The sequence below is a fragment of the Nicotiana sylvestris genome, chromosome 5, assembly GCF_000393655.2.
Source record: "Nicotiana sylvestris chromosome 5, ASM39365v2, whole genome shotgun sequence".
NCBI lineage: Eukaryota > Viridiplantae > Streptophyta > Magnoliopsida > Solanales > Solanaceae > Nicotiana > Nicotiana sylvestris.
Genome location: NC_091061.1, coordinates 20,387,349 through 20,410,187, shown reverse-complemented (window position 1 = coordinate 20,410,187; position 22,839 = coordinate 20,387,349). Strand labels below are relative to the sequence as shown.

Here is a 22,839-nt window from a genome sequence, read left to right as displayed (position 1 = left end):
TTTGAAATTTTAAAATATATTTTTCCTTGTACATTATTTATCTTTTATTTCTCTACCTTTACTTCTTGTGATTCGATGTAACTGCTTATATTTTATATAACTTTATTATTCTATTTTTGAAACTACACCTCCTAATATTAAAAAAATGAGTCATTAACAAACTTGGCATATAATGAGTGATGCAATTAACGTGGATTTTCGTTGTTGAATATGGTTATAAACTTATTATGTTTCCTAATCTTAAGTTATAGTGGAACTTACTATTATTATGTTGGAATTTGACATATGTTAAATAATTATTTTTTTGAATTTTGAAATTGTAATATTCATGGTTCCAATTTGCTTGTTTTAGTAGTATTGGCTCACATTTCATGTTATTCATTTTTAGTTAGAATTGATAGATTAGTTTAGTCAAACATTTGAATAATGCTATGATATTATATTAATAAATATTAATTTATTTTATCATACATGAATTCCATGATGTTCATACAAGACGTATATTTTTAGTTTTTGTAAGTATCAAAAGTAAATGTTATTAATTTGAAATATATATATATATATATATATATATAAATTATTTTTATAATATTAGTTATAAATATATGATTGCTAATTAATGTATATACACGAAAAAATATACATCTTAAATACCAAATATAATATCATTTATACTTATAAAACTTTATAGGCATATATTATTATATTAACTTTAAAGTTTTGATAATTATTTTATTTAAAATTTAATCTAATTACGTAATTACACTTGTGCAACCAAACAGTATACTTGTAATTACACTGTAATTACACTATGACAAACAAACAGGTCGTCGTAATTACACAACTGTGTAATTATTAGACTGTATAATTACTACCCTAGTAATTACACCAGTTCCAATTACCTAGTGGCTTTCCAAGCAGCCCCTAAGAATACATCAACAAAATTATAATTCTATATAGATCGTTGTGTCATAAACTTAGCAGAAATTAAGTGTTGTTAGTTTGAAATTACTCCAATAGTTGACTACCAGTGGGGGGGGAGGGGGGGAGTCATCTTATACAGATGACTATGAGTAATTCATTACTCAAAAAATAGAAATTAGTGACAGGCGAATTCTATAGCTAGACAACAAAATCCATCAGTAATTCTACTTAGCAACAGATTATCAAAAAAAAATATGTTAGTTTCCAACGATTAACTACAGACTAGTAACGAAGTTTGTAGCTAAATTTCTACTTTTTTAATAGTGATTGTGTGACGACTCGGCCAGTCGTCTCGTGGGTTACCGCTCTGTTTTCCCCCTTTCTGTTTCTTATTGCTTTGTCTATCGGTTCTATATGTGATCGGGTTAGTTGGTTCGGGTTCGGAAAGGATTTGGTAAGGTTTGAGACACTTAGTCTCTTTTGAGGAAGCTTAAGTTGGAAAAGTCAACCAAATGTTGACTTATGTGTTAGAGCGCTTGGATATGAGTTCTGATGGTTCGGATAGCTTCGGGAGGTGATTTGGGACTTATGAGCGTGATCAGAATGTGTTTTGGAGGTCCGGAATAGATTTTGGCTTGAATTGGCGAAATTGGATTTTTGGCGTTTTCTGGTTGATAGGTGAGATTTTGATTTAGGGGTCGGAATGGAGTTACGGGAGTTGCAGTAGTTCCATTGTGTCATTTGGGATGTGAGTGCAAAATTTCAGGTGATTCGGACGTTCTTTGGTTGAGTTTTTTTATCAAAAGCGTAATTCAGAAGATTTTAAAAAATTAGGCTTAAATCCGATGTGTTTTAGTTGATTCGATGTCATTTGGGGGTGTTTTGAAGATTGGTACAAGTTTGAGTAGTGGTGTATAATATGTTTGTATTTTTGGTTGAGGTCCCGGGGGCCTCGGGGTGATTTCGGATTGTTGACGAAAAGAATGGAAGTTTGAATGGGAGTTGGAGTTGGAATTCTACTGTATAACCGCATATGTGGTTGGGAGGCCGCAGGTGCGACCCCCGTAGATGCAGAAAAAAGTCGCAGAAGTGGAAGATAGTGAAGTTGGCAGGAACCGCAGAAGTGGTAGAAGAACCACATCGCAGATGCGGAGTCTGAGTGGTTTAAGTGAAAATCGCAGAAGCGGCTCAAGAACCGCAAAAGCGGTACCACAGAAGCGGGATTTTGGCCGCAAATTGGAAATCTCTGGGCCAGAAGGTATAAATTATTTCCTTCGTGATTTTGATCAACTCTACCATTGCTAAGTCGGTTTTTGGAGCTTTTTAGGCGATTTGAGGAAGGATTTCAGGGGACTTCATTTAGGTAAGAATTTTGGACCTAAAACTCGTTAATATGGTATTATTTCACGGATTAGAATTGTAATTAATGAAATCTAAGGGTTAAAATTGGAAAAACTAGGGGTTGGTATTGGAGACCTAGACTTGGGGATTTGAGGGGTCATTTGTGGTCGGATTTTGGTACTTTTGTTATGTATGAACTCGTAGGGAGATAAGGAATTTATTAATGTAAATTTTATCGAATTTCGAGACGGGAGCTCGGGGGTCGGGTTTTGGTAATTGGGATTTATGTTGTAAATTAATTATTTTCACTTGGGCTTCGTTCCCTTAGCATATTTTGACGTCGTGATTCTGATTTTGGATAGATTCGACGCGAGTGGAGGCCGATTCGAGTTGCAAAGGTGTCGCGGGCTAGAGTTTGCAGCGGTTTGAGGTGAGTAATGATTGTAAATGTTGTTCTGAGGGTGTGAAACCTCGGATTGTACATTATTGTGCTATATTGAGGTGACTCACACGCTAGATGACGAGCGTGAGGTCGTGCACTATTGAGGAGTGTGACTTAGTCCGTCCCGAATGACTATTTTATCGCGTATTTGACTGAAAACTATTTGCTTTCATCATGTTTTGGGCTGAATGCCATAATTGGGCCTCGTGGCAACTATTTGAACCCTTAGGGGATTTTTACTGATATTTTCTCACTGCTTTGACTTTATACTTGTACTCAGTCATGTTATATTCTACTGTTTTCATAACTCGGCCATGTCTACTATACTTTAACACTTAAAATGATATTTTAAATGATATTTTGGGCTAAGCACCATATTTTTTTACTGTTGCCCGAGTGGCTTGTGAGATTTTGACTGAGTAAGGCCAAAGGCCTATGTTGTGAGGAAACACTGATTATGATTATGAGGCCGAGGGCTTGAGATTTGTACGCCACGAGGTGGCTTGTTGATATGAGGCCGAGATCCTAGTGATGATGCCACGAGATGGATTGAAATTGCGCTTGGGCCGTAAGGGCCACCCTCTAGGAGTCTGCAAACCCCCAGTGAGCGCGGGTACCCATTGTGATTTGAGATAGAGCCCGAGGGGCTGGTTATTATTCCATGTGTTGCCCGAGGGCTGATTCTGTTGGTATTATGCCCGAGGGACGTTTCTTTATGTGTTTACCTTTTCTAGTTGTCTGTCTTTACTTGCTTAACTGTTTAAAAAGGGATTTTAAGAAGGTTAAACTGAACTAAAGTGACATTGCATAATTTCACTGTTTCACGACCTTTTTTTTCCTGGCTTTTACTGCTTCCTTATAGCATGTGATGTGCCTTACATGATTTATTATTTCTCAGTCTTTATTTATGATTATTACTCACTAAGTTGGAGTACTCACTTTACTCCCTGCACCCCATGTGTAGATTCAGGCGCTGCTGATCCTTCTTTCGAGGGTTGAGAGCTCCCGGCAGATTTCAGAGTTCACGAGGTAGCTTCTCGGCGTTCGCAGCTCCGTGCTTCTCCCCCTTTATCTCATTCGTTTCTTTTTTTAGTGATTCTGTAATAGCTTTGTAGACTTTTCAGACTTGTAGTATATTGATAGATGCTCTTGGCTGGTAACACGCTGGTATCGGGTTGTGTTGGTGTTAATTTCGCAAATTGTACTGTTAACTACTTATTTTGGGATTTTATCGTGTTTAAGGCTTAATACTTATTATCGTAATTGCTTAAAAATTGAAATAGGAATGTGTCTACTGGCCTTGTCTTCATGAGATGCGCCATCATGACCGGGTCCGGGTTCAGGGTCGTGTCAAAGCCTAGGTTACATAGGTCTCACGAGTCATGAGAAGGTTTAATAGAGTCTCGCGGATTGGTACGGATACGTTTGTATTTATCCTCGAGAGGCTGCAGAACCTTTCGGAAAACTTCATATTCTTGAAATTCTTGTCGTGTGAATTTGTTGATCCGAGTACTAAACTTCTGTTATTCTATTCTCTCACAGATGGTGAGGACACGCGCTACCGATTAGGATGGACGACCGCCAGTACCACCAGCTATGGCCACTAGAGGCCGAGGGCACGGTCGTGATTGCAGTAGGGGCATGGGTGTGGCCCGCACAACAGCTAGGGCAACACCTGCAGATCCACCAGTCGCCCCAGTTCAGGATCAGGTCCCAGTTGTGGATGCTCCAGCAGCACCAGCTCAGGCACCAGCTCTGCCTATTGTGATTCCGGGTCTTCAGGAGGCCTTGGCTCAAATTTCGTCAGTTTGCGCTGGCCTAGCTCAGGCAGTCTCAGTTACGACAGCCGTAGCTACTTCTCAGACTGGGGGAGGCACTCAGACTCCCGCTGCTCGCACACCTGAGCCGGTCGTGCAGGGACTTCAGACACTGGGGGCACATCCAACCCAGTCGTTTGCAGCTGCTTAGGACTATGCAGTTCCTGCCATGCCAGAGGACGAGCAGCGTAGGTTGGAGAGGTTTGGTAGACTTCAGCCTCCGACCTTCAGTGGTGCAGAGGGTGATGATGCCCAGAGTTTCTTGGATAAGTGTTAGAGGATGCTTCATACAATAGGTATTCTGGAGACCAGTGGGGTCGCTTTCACTACTTATCAATTTTCTGGGGCTGCCTTCACTTGGTGGGAGGCTTTTGAGAGGCGTAGGCCTGTTGGTGCAGCACCCCTTACCTAGCAGGAGTTCTCCCTTCTCTTTATGGAGAAATATGTGCCGCAGGCTCGCAGAAAGGAGCTACGCAGTCAATTTGAGTGGTTGCATCAGGGAGAGATGACTGTGACGCAGTATGAGATGAGGTTTTTCGAGTTAGCTCGTCATGCTATTTGGTTGGTTCCGACAGATAGAGAGAGGATTAGAAGGTTTGTTGATGGCCTCACTTATCAGCTCTATATTCTCATGACCAGGGAGAGGGTGACTGGTGCTACTTTCGAGGAGGTTATGGACATTGATCGTAAGATTCAGTCTGTTCGTCGCCAGGAGCGAGAGGAGAGGGAGGCCAAGAGGCCTCGAGGATCTGGTAGTTATAGTGGTGCTCCTTCGAGAGGTAAATTTCATCACGGTAGAGGCCATCCATTCAGGCATGCTCAGCTAGCTCGCCCAGGTTATCGTGGGGCGCCATCGGGTCATGGTTATCACAGTTCTTATTAGGGCCAGTCATCACTTAGTGCCCTTCACGCTTAGAGTTCATTTTTTGCTCCCTCGGTTTAGGGCTCTTCTATGCCAGGTGCATCTACTAGTCACTCCGGTGCGAGGGGTTCCCTTCAGTCCCCTTTTCCAGCACCTGGGAGTTGCTATGAGTGTGGAGAGATGGGTCATATGTGGAGGCACTGTCCTCGCCGTCTTACGGGTTCATCTCAGCAGATGAGTCAGCCATCGACTTCAGCACAAGTTACTTCACCACCACCACCCCAACCAGCTAGGGGTAGAGGTCAGTCAGCTAGGGGTCTCCCTAGAGGGGGAGGTCGATCAAGTGGCGGTCAGGTCCGTTTCTATGCACTTCCAGCTATACCCGATGCTATTGCTTCTGATGTTGTCATTACAAGTATTGTTTTAGTTTTCCACAGAGATGCCTATGTATTATTTGATCCCAGTTACACCTTTTCTTATGTGTCATCATACTTTGCTCATTATTTGGATACGCCTCGTGAGTCTCTTGCTTCACCTGTTCATGTATCTACCCCGGTGGGCGATACTGTTGTTGTAGACCGTGTATACTGGTCATGTGTGGTGACTATTGTGGGTTTGGAGACCCGAGTGGATCTTTTATTATTGTGTATGGTGGATTTCGGTGTCATTTTGGGCATGGATTGGCTATCTCCGTGCCGTGCTATTCTAGACTGTCATGCTAAAACAGTCACATTGGCTATACCGGGTGTGCCACGGATTGAGTAGCGAGGTGTGACTGATTATGTTCCTAGTAGAGTGATCTTATTCTTGAAGGCCCAACGTATGGTTGGGAAGGGTTGTCTTTCATATCTATCCTTTTTTAGGGATGTCGATGCAGAGACTCCCCGTATTGATTCTGTTCTAGTTGTGAGGGATTTTCTCGATGTGTTTCCTGCAAACCTGTCAAGCATGCCACCGGACATGGATATTGACTTTGGTATTGACTTGGTGTCGGGCACCCAGCCCATCTATATTCCGTTGTATTGTATGGCACCAGCGAAGTTGAAAGAATTAAAGGAGCAACTTCAGGAACTCCTTAATAAGGGGTTCATTCGGCCTAGTGTGTCGCCTTGGGGTGTGCCGGTTCTATTTGTGAAGAAGAAGCATGACACTATGAGGATGCGCATTGATTATAGGCAATTGAACAAGGTAACAGTTAAGAACAAGTATCATTTGCCTTGTATTGATGATTTATTCGACCAGCTTCAGGGAGCGAGAGTGTTCTCCAAGATTGATCTCCGTTCAGGTTATCACCAGTTGAAGATCAGGGACTCGGATATTCTTAAGACGGCTTTCAGGACCTGATATAGTCATTATGAGTTCTTGGTGATGTCTTTTGGGCTGACCAATACCCCAACAACGATCATGAATTTGATGAACAACGTGTTCCGGCCTTATCTGGACTCGTTTGTCATAATCTTCATTGATGATATTCTGGTGTATTCGCATAGTCAGGAGTAGCACGCGGATCATTTGATAGTTGTGTTGTAGAGATTGAGGGAGGAGAAGCTTTATGCAAAGTTCTCCAAGTGTGAGTTTTGGTTTAGTTCAGTGGCTTTCTTGGGGCACGTGGTGTCCAGCGAGGGTATCCGGGTTGATCCGAAGAAGATAGAGGCGGTTTAGAGTTGGCCCAGACCGTCCTCAGCTATAGAGATTTGCAGCTTTCTTGGTTTGGTAGTCTATTATCGCTGGTTTGTTCTGAGATTCTCATCTATCACATCGCTCTTGACCAAGTTGACTCATAAGGGTGCTCTAATTGTATGGTCGGATGAGTGTGACGAGAGCTTTCAGAAGCTCAAGAAAGCCTTGACCACAGCTCCAGTTTTAGTTTTGCCATCAACTTCAGGTTCATATACTGTGTATTGCGATGCTTCGAGAGTTGGTATTGGTTATGTATTGATGTAGTAGGGTAGAGTTATTGCTTATGCTTCTCGTCAGTTGAAGCCCCATGAGAAGAACTACCCCATTCATGGTTTGGAGTTGGCTGCCATAGTTCAAACGTTGAAGATTTGGAGGCATTATCTGTATGGTGTGTCTTGTGAGGTGTTTACTGATCATCGTAGCCTACAACACTTGTTCAAGTAGAAGGATATTAATTTGAGGCAGCGAAGATGGTTGGAGTTGCTAAAGGATTATGATATCACTATATTGTACCATCCGGGAAAGGCCAATGTGGTGGTCGATGCTTTGAGCCGAAAGGCGGCGAGTATGGGGAGCTTGACATATATTCCAGTTGGGGAGAGAGCTCTTGCGGTTGATGTTCAGGCCTTGGCCAATCAGTTCGTGAGGTTGGATATTTCGGAGCCCAGTCGGGTATTGACTTGTGTAATTTCTCAGTCTTCCTTATATGATCGTATCAGAGAGTGCTAGTATGATGATCCGAATTTGCTTGTCCTTAAGGACAGGGTTCAGCACGATGATGCCAGAGATGTAACTATTGGTGATGATAGGGTGTAGATGATGCAGTATGTGTGCCCAATGTAGATGGGCTTCGGGAGTTGATTCTGGAGGAGGCCCATAGCTCGCGGTATTCCATTCATCCGGGTGCCGCGAAGATGTATCAGGATCTGAGACAACATTATTGGTGGAGGAGAATGAAGAAGGACATTGTGGGATTTGTAGCTCGGTGTCTCAATTGTCAGCAGGTGAAATATGAGCATCAGAGACCAGGTGGCTTGCTTCAGCGGATGGATATTCCAGAGTTGAAGTGGGAGCAGATCACCATGGACTTTGTAGTTGGGCTCCCACAGACTTTGAAGAAGATCGAATCTATTTGGGTGATTGTGGATCGGCTGATCAAGTCCGTGCACTTCATTCCCGTGTGTACTACCTATTCTTCAGAGCGGTTGGCAGAGATCTATATCTGGGATATTGTTCGTTTGCATGGTGTCCTAGATTCCATCATCTCAGATAGGGGAATTCACTTTACTTCACAGTTTTGGAGGTCGGTGTAGCGAGAGTTGGGTACTAAGGTTAAGTTGAGCACAGCTTTTCACCCTCAGATAGATGGGCAGTTCGAGCGCACCATTCAGATATTGGAGTACATGTTGCGTGCTTGTGTCATTGATTTCGGAAGTTCATGGGATCCGTTTCTACCGCTTGCAGAGTTTGCTTATAACAACAACTACCAGTCGAGTATTCAGATGGTTCCATATGAGGCTTTGTATGGGAGGCAGTGTAGATCTCCAGTTGGTTGGTTCGAGCCGAGTAAGGCTAGGCTATTGGGGCAGACTTGGTGCAGGATGCTTTAGAAAAGGTGAAGGTAATTCAGGAGAGGCTTCGTACAGTGCAGTCGAGGCAAATGAGTTATACTGATATGAAGGTTCGGAATGTGTCCTACATGGTTGGTGAGAAGGTTCTGTTAAAGGTTTCACCCATGAAGGGTGTTATGAGATTTGGGAAGAAAGATAAGTTGAGTCCCTGGTTCATTGGGCCTTTTGAGGTGCTTCGGAGGATTGGGGAGGTGGCTTATGAGCTTGCTTTTCCACCCAACTTGTCGAGTGTGCTTCTGGTATTTCATGTTTTTATGCTTCAGAAGTATATTGAGGATCCGTCTCATGTTCTGGATTTCAGCACGACTCAGTTGGATGGTGATTTGACCTATGATGTGGAGCCAGCAGCTATTTTGGAGTTCAGGTTCGAAAGTTAAGATCAAAGGATATAGCTTTAGTGAAAGTGCAGTGGAGAGGTCGACCCGTATAGGAGGCTACCTGGGAGATCAAGCGGGAGATGCAGAGCAGATATCCTGACATGTTTGAGGCTTCAGGTATATTTCTTGACTCATTTGAGGAGAAACATTTGTTTAAGAGGGGGATGATGTGACGACCCGACTAGTCGTCTCATGAGTTACTGCTCTATTTTCCCCACTTTTGGTTCTTATTGCTTTATCTATAAGTTCTATATGTGATCGGGTTGGTTGGCTTGGGTTCGAAAAGGATTTGGTAAGGTTTAAGACACTTAGTTTCTTTTGAGGAAGCTTAAGTTGGAAAAGTCAATCGGATATTGACTTATGTGTTAGAGGGCTTGGATGTGAGTTCCTAGGGTTCAGATAGCTTCGGGAGGTAATTTGGGACTTAGGAGCGTGATTAGAATGTGTTTTGGAGGTCCAGAGTAGATTTTGGCTTGAATTGACGAAATTGGATTTTTGGCGTTTTCTAGTTGATAGGTGAGGTTTTCATTTATGGGTCGGAATGGAATTTCGGGAGTTGCAATAGTTCTGTTGTGTCATTGGGAATGTGTGTACAAAATTTTAGGTCATTAGGACGTGGTTTGGTTGGGTTTTTGATCAAAAGCATAATTCTTAAGATTTGGAAACTTAGGCTTGAATCCGATGTGTTTTGGTTGATTCGATGTCGTTAGAGGGTATTTTGAAGATTGGTACAAGTTTGAGTAGTGGTGTATGATATGTTTGTACTTTTAGTTGAGGTCCCGGGGGCCTTGAGGTAATTTCGGATGGTTGACGGAAATAGTGGAAGTTTGAATGGCAGTTGAAGTTGGAATTCTACTATCATAATCGCATTTGTGGTTGGGAGGTCGCAGGTGCGACCCCCGCAGATGCGGAAAAGAGTCGTAGAAGCAAAAGATGGTGAAGTTGGCAAGAACCGCAGAAGCGGTAGAAGAACCACACCTGCACCAGGTTCGGCATCGCATATACGGAGTCTGAGTGGTTTAAGTGAAAACTGCAGAAACGGTTCAAGGACCGCAAAAGTGGTACCGCAAAAGCGGGATTTTGTCCGCAGATGCAAAATCCCTGGGCCAGAAGGTATAAATTATTTCCTTCGTGATTTTTGAGCTATTCCACCATTGCTAAGTCGGTTTTTGGAGCTTTTTGGGCGATTTGAGGAAGGATTTCAAGGGGACTTCATTGAAGTAAGAATTTTGGACCTAAAACTTGTTCCTATGGTTTTATTTCACGGATTAGAGCTGTAATTAAGGGAATTTAAAGGTTAAAATTGGAAAAACTAGGGCTTAGTATTTGAGACCTAAACTTGAGGATTTGAGGGACCATTTGTAGTCGCATTTTGGTACTTTTGATATATATGAACTTGTGGGGAGATAGGGAATCTACTGACGTAAATTTTATCGAATTCCGAGATGGGAGCCCGGGGGTCGGGTTTTGGTAATTTCGGGATTTATGTTGTAAATTGATTATTTTCACTTAGGCTTCATTCCTTTAGCATATTTTGACGTCGTCATTCTGATTTTGGTTAGATTCGACGCCAGCGGAGGCTAATTCGAGGGGCAAAGGCGTCGCGGGCTAGAGTTTGTACTGGTTTGAGGTGAGTAATGATTGTAAATGTTGTCCTGAGAGTATGAAAACCAGGATTGCACATCGTTGTGCTATATTGAGGTGACGTACACGCTAGATAACGAGCGTGGGGTCGTGCACTATTGGAGATTGTGACTTAGTCCGTCCCGAATGACTATTCTACCGCGTATTTGACTGAAAACTATTTGCTATCATCATGTTTTGGGCTGAATGTCATATTTGGGCCTCGTGCCAACTATGTGAACCCTTAGGAGATTTTTACTGATATTTTCTCACTGTTTTGACTTTATACTTGTACTCAGTCATGTTATATTCTACAGTTTTCATAACTCAGCCATGTCTACTCTGCTTTAATACTTAAAATGATATTCTAAATGATATTTTGGGCTGAGCAACATATTTTTTTACTATTGTCCGAGTGGCTTGTGAGATTCTGACTGAGTAAGGCCGAGGGCCTATGTTGTGAGGAAACACTGATTATGATTATAAGGCCGAGGGCCTGATATTTGTACGCCACGAGGTGGCTTGTTGATATGAGGCCAAGAGCCTAGTGATGATGGCACGAGATGACTTGATATTGCGCTTGGTCCGTAAGGAGCCCTTCCAGGAGTCTGCACACCCCCAGTGAGCGCGGGTACCCATTGTGATATGAGATAGAACCCGAGGGCTAGTTATTGTTCCATATATTGCTCAAGGGGCTGATTCTATTGGTATTGTGCCAGAGGGGAATTTCTTTATGTGTTTACCTTTTCTAGTTGCCTGTCTTTTACTTGCTTAACTATTTAAAAAGGGATTTTAAGAAGCTTAAACTAACTAAAGTGACTTTGCATAATTTCACTATTTCACGACTTTTTTTCCTGGCTTTTATCGCTTCCTTATAGCCTGTGATGTGCCTTACATGATTTCTTATTTCTCGGTCTTTATTTATGATTATTACTCACTAAGTTGGAGTACTCATTTTACTCCCTGCACCCCGTGTACAGATTGAGGTGCTGCTGATCCTGCTTGCGGGGTTGAGATCTCCCAGCAGATTTCGGAGTTCACGAGGTAGCTGCTCAGCGTTCGCAACCCCGTGCTTCTCCCCCTTTATCTCATTTCCTTTCTTTTGTTAGTGATTCTGTAATAGCTTTGTGGACTCTTCAGACTTGTAGTATATTGATAGATGCTCATGACTGGTGACACCCCGATATCGGACTGTGTTGGTATTAATTCCGCAAATTGTTCTGTTCACTGCTTATTTTGAAATTTTATCGTGTTTAAGGATTAATACTTATTATCTTAAGTGCTTAAAAATTGAAATGAGAATGTGTCGGCCGGCCTTGTCTTCACGAGAAACGCCATTACGACCGGATCCGGGTTCAGGATCGTGACAGATTATTTATCATATGTTAATGTATTTCAATTAGAGAATGGGAAGGTGAAGTTAAGTAGGGATTTCAGAGTGAAATTATATCAGTGTTTGACCATAAAATTTTCAATTTTCATATGAAGATATTTTAGAATTTTTTGAAAATTTGAAAAACTCCAAAAAATATTTTTCAAAATTTTCACTCAATCACTCACAAAACTTTAAAAATAACCCAAAATTATATTCATATCCGAATACAACTTTACTTTTTAAATATCATTTTCACTTGAAAATTTCCTTAACTTTTGTTTTTTAGAATTTTACAATTCTTATGACCAAATGCCGCTATATTTGAAAGGTGACAAAGGCAGGGAGTTAGTTTGGCAAATGGCAGTACTGTAAAGTCTGCCATTGCCTTGAATAACGGAGTCAAGTTTACCAACTCGTTAAAGGAGTCAAGTCACCCCGCTTCCTCTCTTTTCTCCTTTTTTTTAATTTTTTTTTTATATATTTAAATTCGAAAAAACATGTGAATTATACTCAAGTTAAAAATATTATGGTGTAAACTATAATATATTTAGTAGATTTAAACTTATAACTTTAAAAGTTTAATGGATTGATATTAAAAACATTAAAAGATAAACTCATAAAGTATAAATTCTGAATTCGCATTTGTCAAAAAAGAATTAAATCTAAAATAGGTCTAACACATGCCATGTTCATTTAACTTTTCGATTTGATTCAAATCCACTATTTGGAAAGATTTACTTGGAAAGACTCTTGGAGATAATTATATAGGTCTTCAATTCTTGTGAAAATATTTTTGAGTTTGGTATTTGAACTTAACTTAAAGGGAACAATTCTTTTTGAAAATATTTTTGAGTTATGACTCTACGGTACAGTGTCAGTGCCGAGGACATCAATTTGCCGATAAATTTTCAATGTATTACAGTTGTCAAAGCATCTCATAGTCACCACTATGAAACAATTTGGATTTATTTTTGTGTAAATAAAGTTCTATATTAGTGGTTGAAAAAAAAAATTATTTCTAAAGTGTATGAATACTCTTAAATGAAGCTTTTTGGATAAATTGTGCGAGTTTGATCCAATCATCCAACACAAACAATATCACACTACAGTGTTGGATTTGGGATATTAAGTTAATCGGTTCTAAACTCATAGTCGTTTTTACTTTTATAAGGTCAGGACAAATTTTGCTTACAGGGTCAAGGCAGAAATTAGCTTTTGGTTCAGCCGAACTCATAATATGTACGTAGATCCGTCTAACTATTTTAAAACTATCTTTGGATTAGACTTGTACAACAAATTTTTATACACTAATAAATGAAATTAATAAGCTAAAAATAAGACAGATACTTTAGCTACAACAACTAATTAAATTATACAGATAGTGCAAAATTCATTCACTATATATATATATATTAATTTCATTCCGCAAGTAAGGGGCTGCCAACTGGTTAAGTCATATACTCGTACGTATGCATGTTAGTTTAACACTGTTGGTTCAATCACATGTCAGAAAGGAATAAAGCTAAGGGAATCAAACACTGTGAAAGTATAATATATATATATAATTTATGTATCACGTGTGTATAATTATATATATATAATTAATACATAATTTATGTATATGACTAAAAAATTAAATAAAGAATGAATATTGCGGGCTATTTGTGAAAAATCCCTTTTTGGCTGATATTTACCGTACTATTCTTGTAGTTAGGAAAACAATGGAAGGCTACAACTTTATTCTTTTGTCTATTATTTTAACTTTTGGAACTATGAGGATTTTTCTGACTATTCACATGCCAGTATTAGGCCATAGCCAAGGGAGCTCGCAAAATATATATTTGTTTTATTTCTTATTGGCTAATACTCTATTCGTTTCAATTTACGTAGCGAAGTTTGAACAGATTTGTAATTTATAAAGAATGAAGTCTTTTGAATTTCGAGTCATAAACATGTCATATTATTTGTGTTGTTAGAAGACTTTTGAAATTTATAATTTTAAACATTCAATAATTTTTATGTGGTTTTAAAAGTTTCTTATTCAAGGTAAAATAAGAAATTAAAATTAAATTATTTTTAAATTTAAAAAGTTGTCATTTTTTTTAAATGGACAAAAAGAAATATCTCCACATAAATTAAAAAGGAAGGAGTATTTTTTGTTGTTTTTTTTTTATGTATTTAGTTGATATATTAAATACTTAAAAGAGGGTGAATGGAAAATGGAGGAAAATGAAATTTTTGAGTGAAATTTTAAGTTTTTTCCCTTGATAAATGGACATTGTCCCATATTGGAAGAGGAAGAGGTTTTTTTATGGGTATATAAGCAATTGCTCTTCTTCTAGCTCTTAAAGAGTTAAGAAGAAGGCAAGCCTCACACCGTCGTCGTCGTCGCTGGGCTCGGCTGGGCTCGGCTTCGGCTTCGGCTTCGGATTTGAAAACTTCAAGCACTTGGGCTTTAAAGTTGCAAAGACTCCAATTGACGTGAATCTTGCATTAGCAAACAACAAAGGCCAAAGCATATCACAATTGGATTATGCTCGTGTGTTGGGTTGCTTAATGTACATCATGAATTGTACACGACCAGATATAGCTTGTGCTATAAGTAAATTGAGTCGATATACGAGCAATCCAGGTCAATCTCATTGGATGACCATGAAACGAGTTTTGGGGTATTTAGTACATACCCAAGACTTTGCTTTGCACTACAGTAAATATCATGCGGTCATTGAGGGATACTGTGATGCAAATTGGATCACCAGATCAACTAATTCCAAGTCCACAACTGGATATGTATTCACTATTGGTGGATGAGCGATATCTTGGAAGTCGTCCAAACAAACTTGTATTGCCCGCTCTACAATGGAGGCTGAATTTATAGCCTTAGATAAAGTCGGTGAAGAAGCTGAATGGCTCCGAAATTTCTTGGAAGATATTCCATTTTGGCCCAAATCGTTGGCACCAATATGTATACATTGCGATAGTCAAGCGGCAATTGGAAGGGCTGGGAGCGTTATGTATAACGGTAAATCTCGTCATATATGACAAAGACATAAAATCGCTAGACAATTACTCTCTAGAGTAATTATCACGATTGACTATGTAAAATCAAGTGATAATATGTCGGATCCACTTACAAAAGGCATAACTAGAGAGGTAGTTGAGAAGTCATCAAGGGGAATGGGACTGTGGCCGAGAATAAGTCATAGTGGCGATAACTCTACCTAGAAGACTGGAGATCCCAAGATCTAGGTTCAAGGAGATCAAACAAAGTCATTAATGACGGTTCAACATTGTCAACTAAACTTTTGGTCATTCTCGTGATGAGACAATATTCAGTACCAAGGATAAAGCATTAAGGCTTTTTAATGATTTCTAATTTTGATACGGGATATATCAAATAGTGTATCTACGGGATGACACATTTAGGAATCACCTATGTAAGTGTGAAGTGTTAGCCGCTTCAAGGAGAACTTTGTAAGGCCAGTTCTTTACGCACTTATGAAACCAAACAATGTCCATGGCTGAACGAACACAACAATGAGAACCAAAGATGGTCAGAGTTGGTTGTGCGACTTGTGGTTGTCTAGGTATACACCAAAGTTCGATTGTTCAAAGATATCAAATCTACCGATTGATCGAGTATATCCGACATAAGTTCACTACGGAAAGTTCAAAGGGAAACCTACTTATCCAAATGTAATTAATCCTTACTTGCGAATCACATATTTTTTCATGCATACTTCCGTGATATAGTCATTCCCCATTCATGTGGGGGATTGTTGGGTTTTTTTGTATTTAATTGATATATTAAATACTTAAAAGAGGGTGAATGAGAAATGAAGGGAAATGAAACTTTTGAGTGAAATTTTAAGTTTCTCCCTTTGATAAATGGACATCGTCCCATATTGGAAGAGGAAGGGGTTTTTAATAGGTATATAAGTAATTGTTCTTCTTCTAGCTCTTAAAGAGTTGAGAAGAAGGCAAGCCTCGTGTCGTCGCCGTCATCGCTCGCTCGGATCGGCTTCGGCTTCGACTTCGGCTTCGGCTTCGACTTCGACTTCGGCTTCGGATTCGGTCAAATGATCGATTGATTGATTAATTTTCTGGACAAAATTTATTTGTTAATAGTAAATTATTAACAGAAATGTTGTTAAATATTTATTTAATTATAAAATATTAATATTAAATCCAATCCGTTTTTCTATTTTGGTAACAGAAAATTAACTATCCTCTTAAATTTTCCCTCTTTATATATTAAATACTTAAAAGATGGTGAATGGAAAATGGAGGGAAATGAAATTTTTGAATGAAATTTTAAGTTTCCCCCGTTGGTAAATGGACATTGTCCCATATTGGAAGAGGAAGAGGGTTTTTATGGGTAGATAAGCAATTGCTATTCTTCTAGCTCTTAAAGAGTTGAGAAGAAGGCAAGCTTCGCGCCGTCGTCGTCGTTATCGTCGCTCGCTCGGCTCGGCTTTGACTTCGGCTTCGGATTCGGATTTGAATTTGGTCAAATGATCGATTGTTGAGTAAATAGCCATTTATTTGTTAATAGTAAAATATTAATAGAAATGTTATTAAATATTTGTTTTAATAACAGAATATTAATATTAAATTCGTTTTTCTGTTTTGGTAACAGAAAATTAACTACCCTCTTCAATTTTTCATCTTTATTGTTGAGTAAATAGTCATTTATATAATGACATTTATCTTGTGGCCATTTTGCAGAAACATTCATTCTGAAGAGTTGCACCTCTTTAGATTTCAGCCCAACTTTGGCTATAAATACAACACTATTCTGCTCAGAATTTCACCACGATTTTCTGAGTTTCTTCTCCTTCTTCTGCATACTTTTAGCATCAAACAAAGCAAAAGTAAGTGTGATTTGCTGCCGAATTTTGTGTTCGCTGAAACAATGGGGTTTGAAGTACCACTACACTAGTGTGTAATTCGTTCTATCCCGGAAGGAAATAATCCATAACCTTAGGTACTAGGAGGAGATTAAATTCCTTAAGGAAACACTGTGAATTCAGTGGGCTCGAATTGGTTTTCTGTCATTTTTATTTATGTTCATTTATATTTCCAGAATTATTTTACAAATACAGTATACTAACATTTTTTTTTTTGTTAAATTGTCTAGTATCTGAAAATTATTGTTCTGAATAATTCATATTCACGCCAGGTAAGGTTCATTAAAAAAGTGCTCCTTACTATGAGTTTCTCTATTTCCAACGCTCAACCTTAGACCTTGGTTATGGGAGAGAACTTCATACATCCCAATACCATAATAATACTTGATGATTGATCATTTCTATACTTATTGCGCCTTAGGAAAACAATGGAAGATCATCTTTTCTTTTTGTATATATCACTACTATTTTGTCTTTTTAAAATTTGAAGTACTTTTGGCCATTTTGGCATAAAGATTCCACTAATCTGAGAAATTTCGAAAACTGCTGCAGTTATTCTTCAATTATCTCCGAAAAGCAACCACCTCATCTCTGGAAAAAGAAAAGGAGACAGTAATACTTGGTTCTTTTTACAATTTAATACTAAGAAATTTTAAGAGTACTATTTTTAGATAAATTTTCTTTAACGAGATTTATTCAAATAGTATCTAAATATCTTTATTACAGAATTTTATGTAATTTCTGAATAAAGAGCAAGAAAATTAAAGCATCAATGTCTAAGTTCTTAAATATATATATTTTGTAACACTGCAACCTCACAAAGTCAAGATGGCCGAGTTGGTCTAAGGCGCCAGTTTCAGGTACTGGTCCGAAAGGGCATGGGTTCAAATCCCATTCTTGACATGACCTATTTTTTTTAAGCTGTAATCTTTTGAACATCCGAGGGGAAAAAAATCTTTTGAATTTCTGAGAAAATCCAGCCATTTCTCTTAAATTAATGTTGCACTTTAGAAAATAAAATAATTTGTCACTTAATATTACACAATCATTACAATAATGCATGTATTTCTTGTAAATGACATAACTTTTTTAGTAACGATTAATTGTGGTGTTTGGATGAATTCTGCATTTTGAGGCATTAAAAGTCTCTTTTAGCATTATCTCGATTTGCGTACGCAGTCCGGATGCGAAGCCGGAAAGCCTATATGTTAAAATCTATGAAAAATGATAAATTTTGACTTAAAATGCATTTTAGTTGACTACGGTCAACATATTGGGTAAACGGATCTGGACCCGTGATTTGACGGTCCTGGAGGGTCCGTGAAAAAATATGGGACTTGGGCGTATGCCCGGAATAGAATTCTGAGTTCCGAAGCCTGAGAAATAAATTTTTAAAGAAAATTATTTTCTGGAAATTTCTATGAGTTTTGGAAATAAAATGCATTTAGAATTTGATGGTATCGGGCCCGTATTCTGGTTCCGGATTCCGGTACAGGTCTTATATATGAAATAATATAAGTCTGTGAAATTTGGTAAGAAACGGATGTCATTTGACGTGATTCGGACCTTAAATGCAAAATTTGATGTTTTAAGAAGTTTTGAGAAATTTCATTGATTTTGAGGTTTAATTCGTTGTTTAAGAGGTTATTTTGACGATTTGATCGCAAGGATAAGTTCATATGATATTTTTAAGTTAGTACCTATGTTTGGTTTGGAGCCCCGAGGGCTCGGGTGAGTTTCGGATGTATTTCGAAAGGTTTTTGAACTCATAAAAATTGCAGGTTCTTCAGTTTCTGGTATGCTGGTATTTTCTTCTTCGCGTTCGGGGGAGGACCCTCGCGAACGCGATGAGTTATTCATACTGAAGAAAATTTCCTTCTACGCGAATGCGAGACCCAGGTCGCAAACGCAAAGCTTTGGGGGGTCTTCCCTTCGCGAACACGGGCCTCGTATCGCGAACGCGAAGGCTTATGAGCCTGTGTAGGGGGAGGGGTATTATACCTACGTGAACGCGACCACCTGGACGCGAACGCGAAGGCTTGAGGAGTTAGTGCTCCGCGAACGCGAAGGTCTCTCAGGCCTAGCTCATCGCAAAGGCGATGAGCCTGTCGCGAACGCATAGACCAAATTCGCCCAGTTATTTTTATGTTAAAAAACAGAATGTATTACGGGAATTTCACCATTTTTCATAAACTTCATCTTCTCCATACCTCTTGGGCGATTTTTGAAGAGGAACTTTACCATAGCTTCATAGGTATGTAATCCTAAGCTCGTTTTCTTTCATTTTTATCAACACCCAGTAGATTTCTAGGCCTAAAACATGAGATTAAGGTTGAAAATTAGGGATTTGGGTAGAGTTACGGCTTTTTGATTATTTGGAAATTTGACCTCGTTTTGGGGTCAGATTTCAAAATAAATTATATATTCGGGCTCGTGGGTGAATGGGTGATCGAGTTTTGGTCCGAACCTCGTGTTTTGACCAAGACTTTTTGGGAGGGATGATGGGAAAGCTATAATTAAGCATTGGAATTGGGTTGTTTAGCGTTTATTGATGTTATTAAGTCGATTAAATCTAGATACAATTGATTTGGAGCGGAATTCAAAAGGGAAAGCGGTGTTTGAGGCTTGAGTTGGCCGTGGAAGTTCGAGGTAAGTGTTTGGTCTAACCTTAGCTTGAGGGATTAGGAGTTGTGTCTATTTTCTACGTGTTAATTATGGAGTACAACGTATAGGCATGATGACGAGTATCTAAACGTCGGTGTCAAGCATGCCCGTGAGTCTTGTGTTATAAATGCTTATGACTCCGTTGTGGTTTATTGTGCCTCCCATGTTATTTTGATATTATTGTTCCCTTGCCGGGATGTTGTTGAGATATTATTTTTCTCTTGCCGTGATATTGTTGAGATATTATTGTTCCCTTGCCGGGATGTTTGTTTGATATTATTGTTCCCTTGCCGGGACTCCTCGTGATTATTATTGGCTTGTAACTGGGAGCGGGTGGTACGCCCATCATAAGATATGATGAAATGGGAGCGGGTGGTACGCCTACCACAAGAAATGATGAAATGGGAGTGAGTGGTACGCCTACCACAAGATATGATGAAATGGGAGATATATGATGAAATGGGAGCGGGTGATACACCTACCACGAGACATAATGAAATGAGGTTGGGTGGTACGCCTACCACAAGATAAGTAAAATGGGAGAATGTAATACAGGAAATGGAATCGGGTTGCACGCCTGCAACAAGATGTGGAAAGAAAGTGAAATCTGCCTTTGTTTTCCTTATTCTTGTTAGTGGTTGGATTTTGATTCATTTATAATTCTCTTGATATCCTGTTTTTACATGTTATTCCCCGAAGCATGTTTCTCCCTCCCAACTTTACTTGTTTATTTCTGTATTTCTTTTTCGCTGTATATATTTGAACTTCACAGGTTTATTTGGTAGTGTGGTACTAGCCTCGTCACTACTTCACCGAGGTTAGGCTAGACACTTACCAGCACATGGGGTCGGTTGTACTGATGCTATACTTTGCATTATGTGCAGCTCCTGGAGCAGCTTTTGGACCGTAGTTGGAGGCTAACTTCAGTCCAGGCGGAGATCCAAGGTAGACATTCAGGCGTCCGCAGGCCCTGGCGTCTCCCTCTATCCTTATTTCTTGCTTCATTTCCCTTTATTCAGAAACAGCGTACTATTATTTCTTCAGACTTTGTATGTAGAAAATCTTAGACTGTCTGTGACACTGTGACACCAGGTTTTGGGTGGTTCAGGCTTAAGTATTTGTAATAGATTCAGATTTCATATATGTTATTGTTGTCTTCCGCTTAAATTTGGATTTTTTCGCTGTTATCACGTTATCGCCTTATATTTGTTAAAAAAAATATTAATTGGATAATGAAGTAAGTAGTTAAAGGATTGGCTTGCCTAGCTCACGTTAGTAGGTGCCATCACGACTCCCGAGGATGGAAAATCCGGGTCGTGACAAGTTGGTATCAGAGCTCTAGGTTACATGGGTCTCACAGTTCACAGACAAGCTTAGTAGAGTCTGAGGGATCGGTACGGAGACGTATGTATTTATCCCCCAGAGGCTACAGAGTTAGGAAAAACTTCACACTTGTTCTTTCTTGTCGTGCAGTTTGGTTTCTCAATGCTAATTGAATTTCTACTATGTTCTTTCGCAGAAGGTGAGAACATGCGCTTCCTCATCCACCAATCAGCAGCCCGAACCCCCAGCAACAGCTCCCACGAGGGGCAGAGGGCGAGGCCAAGGTCGTGCTAGAGGCCGAGGCAGGGGAAAAGCTCAGCCCATAGCAGCATCACCGGCGACGGAGCCTCAGGTTGATTTTGATGATGAGGTTCAGGCCCCAGCAGTTCCGGTGGGCCCAGCTCAGGTCCCAGAGGGGTTTATTGCTACCCTGGTACTCCAGGATGCTCTGGTCCATCTAGTGGGCCTTATAGAGAGTGTCACCCGGGCAGGCTTGCTTCTTGTAGTACCAGCCATCTCTCAGGCTGGAGGAAGAACCCAGACTCCTGCTACTCGCACTCCGGAGTGGATGGCTCCCCAGTTTCAGACTCCATCAACTCAGCTAGTTAGAGCGGTTCAGCCAGGTGTGGTAGCTCAAATCGGTGATGGAGCAGCTATGTCCGCCGATGCTTTGTGGAGATTGGACAGGTTCACCAAGCTCTTTACTACTACTTTCAGCGGCGCATCTTCTGAGGATCCCTAAGATTATCTAGACAGTTGTCATGCGGTTCTCAGGAACATGGGGGTAGTTGAGACCAATGGGGTCAATTTTTCTACTTTTCGCTTGTTTGGATCCGCCAAGACTTGGTGGAAAGATTATTGCTTGGCTAGACCAGTCGGATCACCAACTTTGACTTGGGAGCAGTTTACTCAGCTATTTCTAGAGAAGTTCCTCCCTGTCACTCAGAGAGAGGTCTATCGGAGGCACTTTGAGTGTCTCCAGTAGGGTTCTATGACTATTACCCAGTATGAGACAAGATTCATCAACCTAGCTCGTCATGCTCTTGCCATACTTCCCACCGAGAGAGAGAAGGGGTGAGGAGGTTCATTGATAGACTTATTCAGCCGATTTGTCTTCAAATGGCTAGGGAGACTGGGAGTGAGATATCTTTTCAGAAGGCGGCCAATGTGGCCAGGAGAGTGGAGATGGTTCTGTCGCAGAGAGGTGGTCATGGGTCGGACAAGAGGCCCCGTCATTCAGGCAGATTCAGTGGTACTTCGTTTGGAGGTAGGGATTCATATGTTAGAGGCCATCCTCCTAGGCCTTTTCAGTCAGCACTTCAGGTTTATCACGGTGCTTTAGGCGGCCGTGGTTCTCAGATGCAGTATTCTGATCAGCAGTCCTACAGTGAACCGTCAGCTCCTATCAGTGCGCCGCCGCTTTAGAGTTTCCAGGGTCGTCAGTCCTAGCAGCTGAGGGCTTGTATTACTTGTGGCGACACGAGTCACATTGCTAGGTATTGCCCTCGAGCACCGAGTAACTCTCAGCATCAGGGTTCTCGTGCCATGGTTCAGGCACCAGGTGTTCCACAGATCGCATAGCCAGCTAGAGGTAGGGGTAGAGGTGCTAGAGGTGGAGGTAGAGATGCTAGAGGTGGAGCTCAAACCGCTATAGTTAGAGTCCAGCCAGCTGCAGGTCGTCCCAGAGAGGTAGTCCAGGGTGGTGAGGCCCAGCCCCGATGTTATGCTCTTCCAGCCAGGCCTGGGGATTAGGATTCCGATGCAGTTATCACAGGTACTGTTCTGGTTTGTGGCAGCGATGCTTCAGTTTTATTTGATCCAGAGTCTAGTAACTCTTATGTGACATCTTATTTTGCACCGTATCTGGTCA

The 22,839-nt window shown here is 40.3% G+C and overlaps 1 non-coding gene across 1 annotated transcript; it reads left to right on the top strand.

Moving 5' to 3' along the window:
* The first annotated feature begins 17,804 nt into the window (after window positions 1-17,804).
* On the top strand, window positions 17,805-17,885 carry TRNAL-CAG (transfer RNA leucine (anticodon CAG)). The gene has a single exon. It is a non-coding gene; the product is annotated as a tRNA-Leu (tRNA).
* Window positions 17,886-22,839: the final 4,954 nt, after the last annotated feature.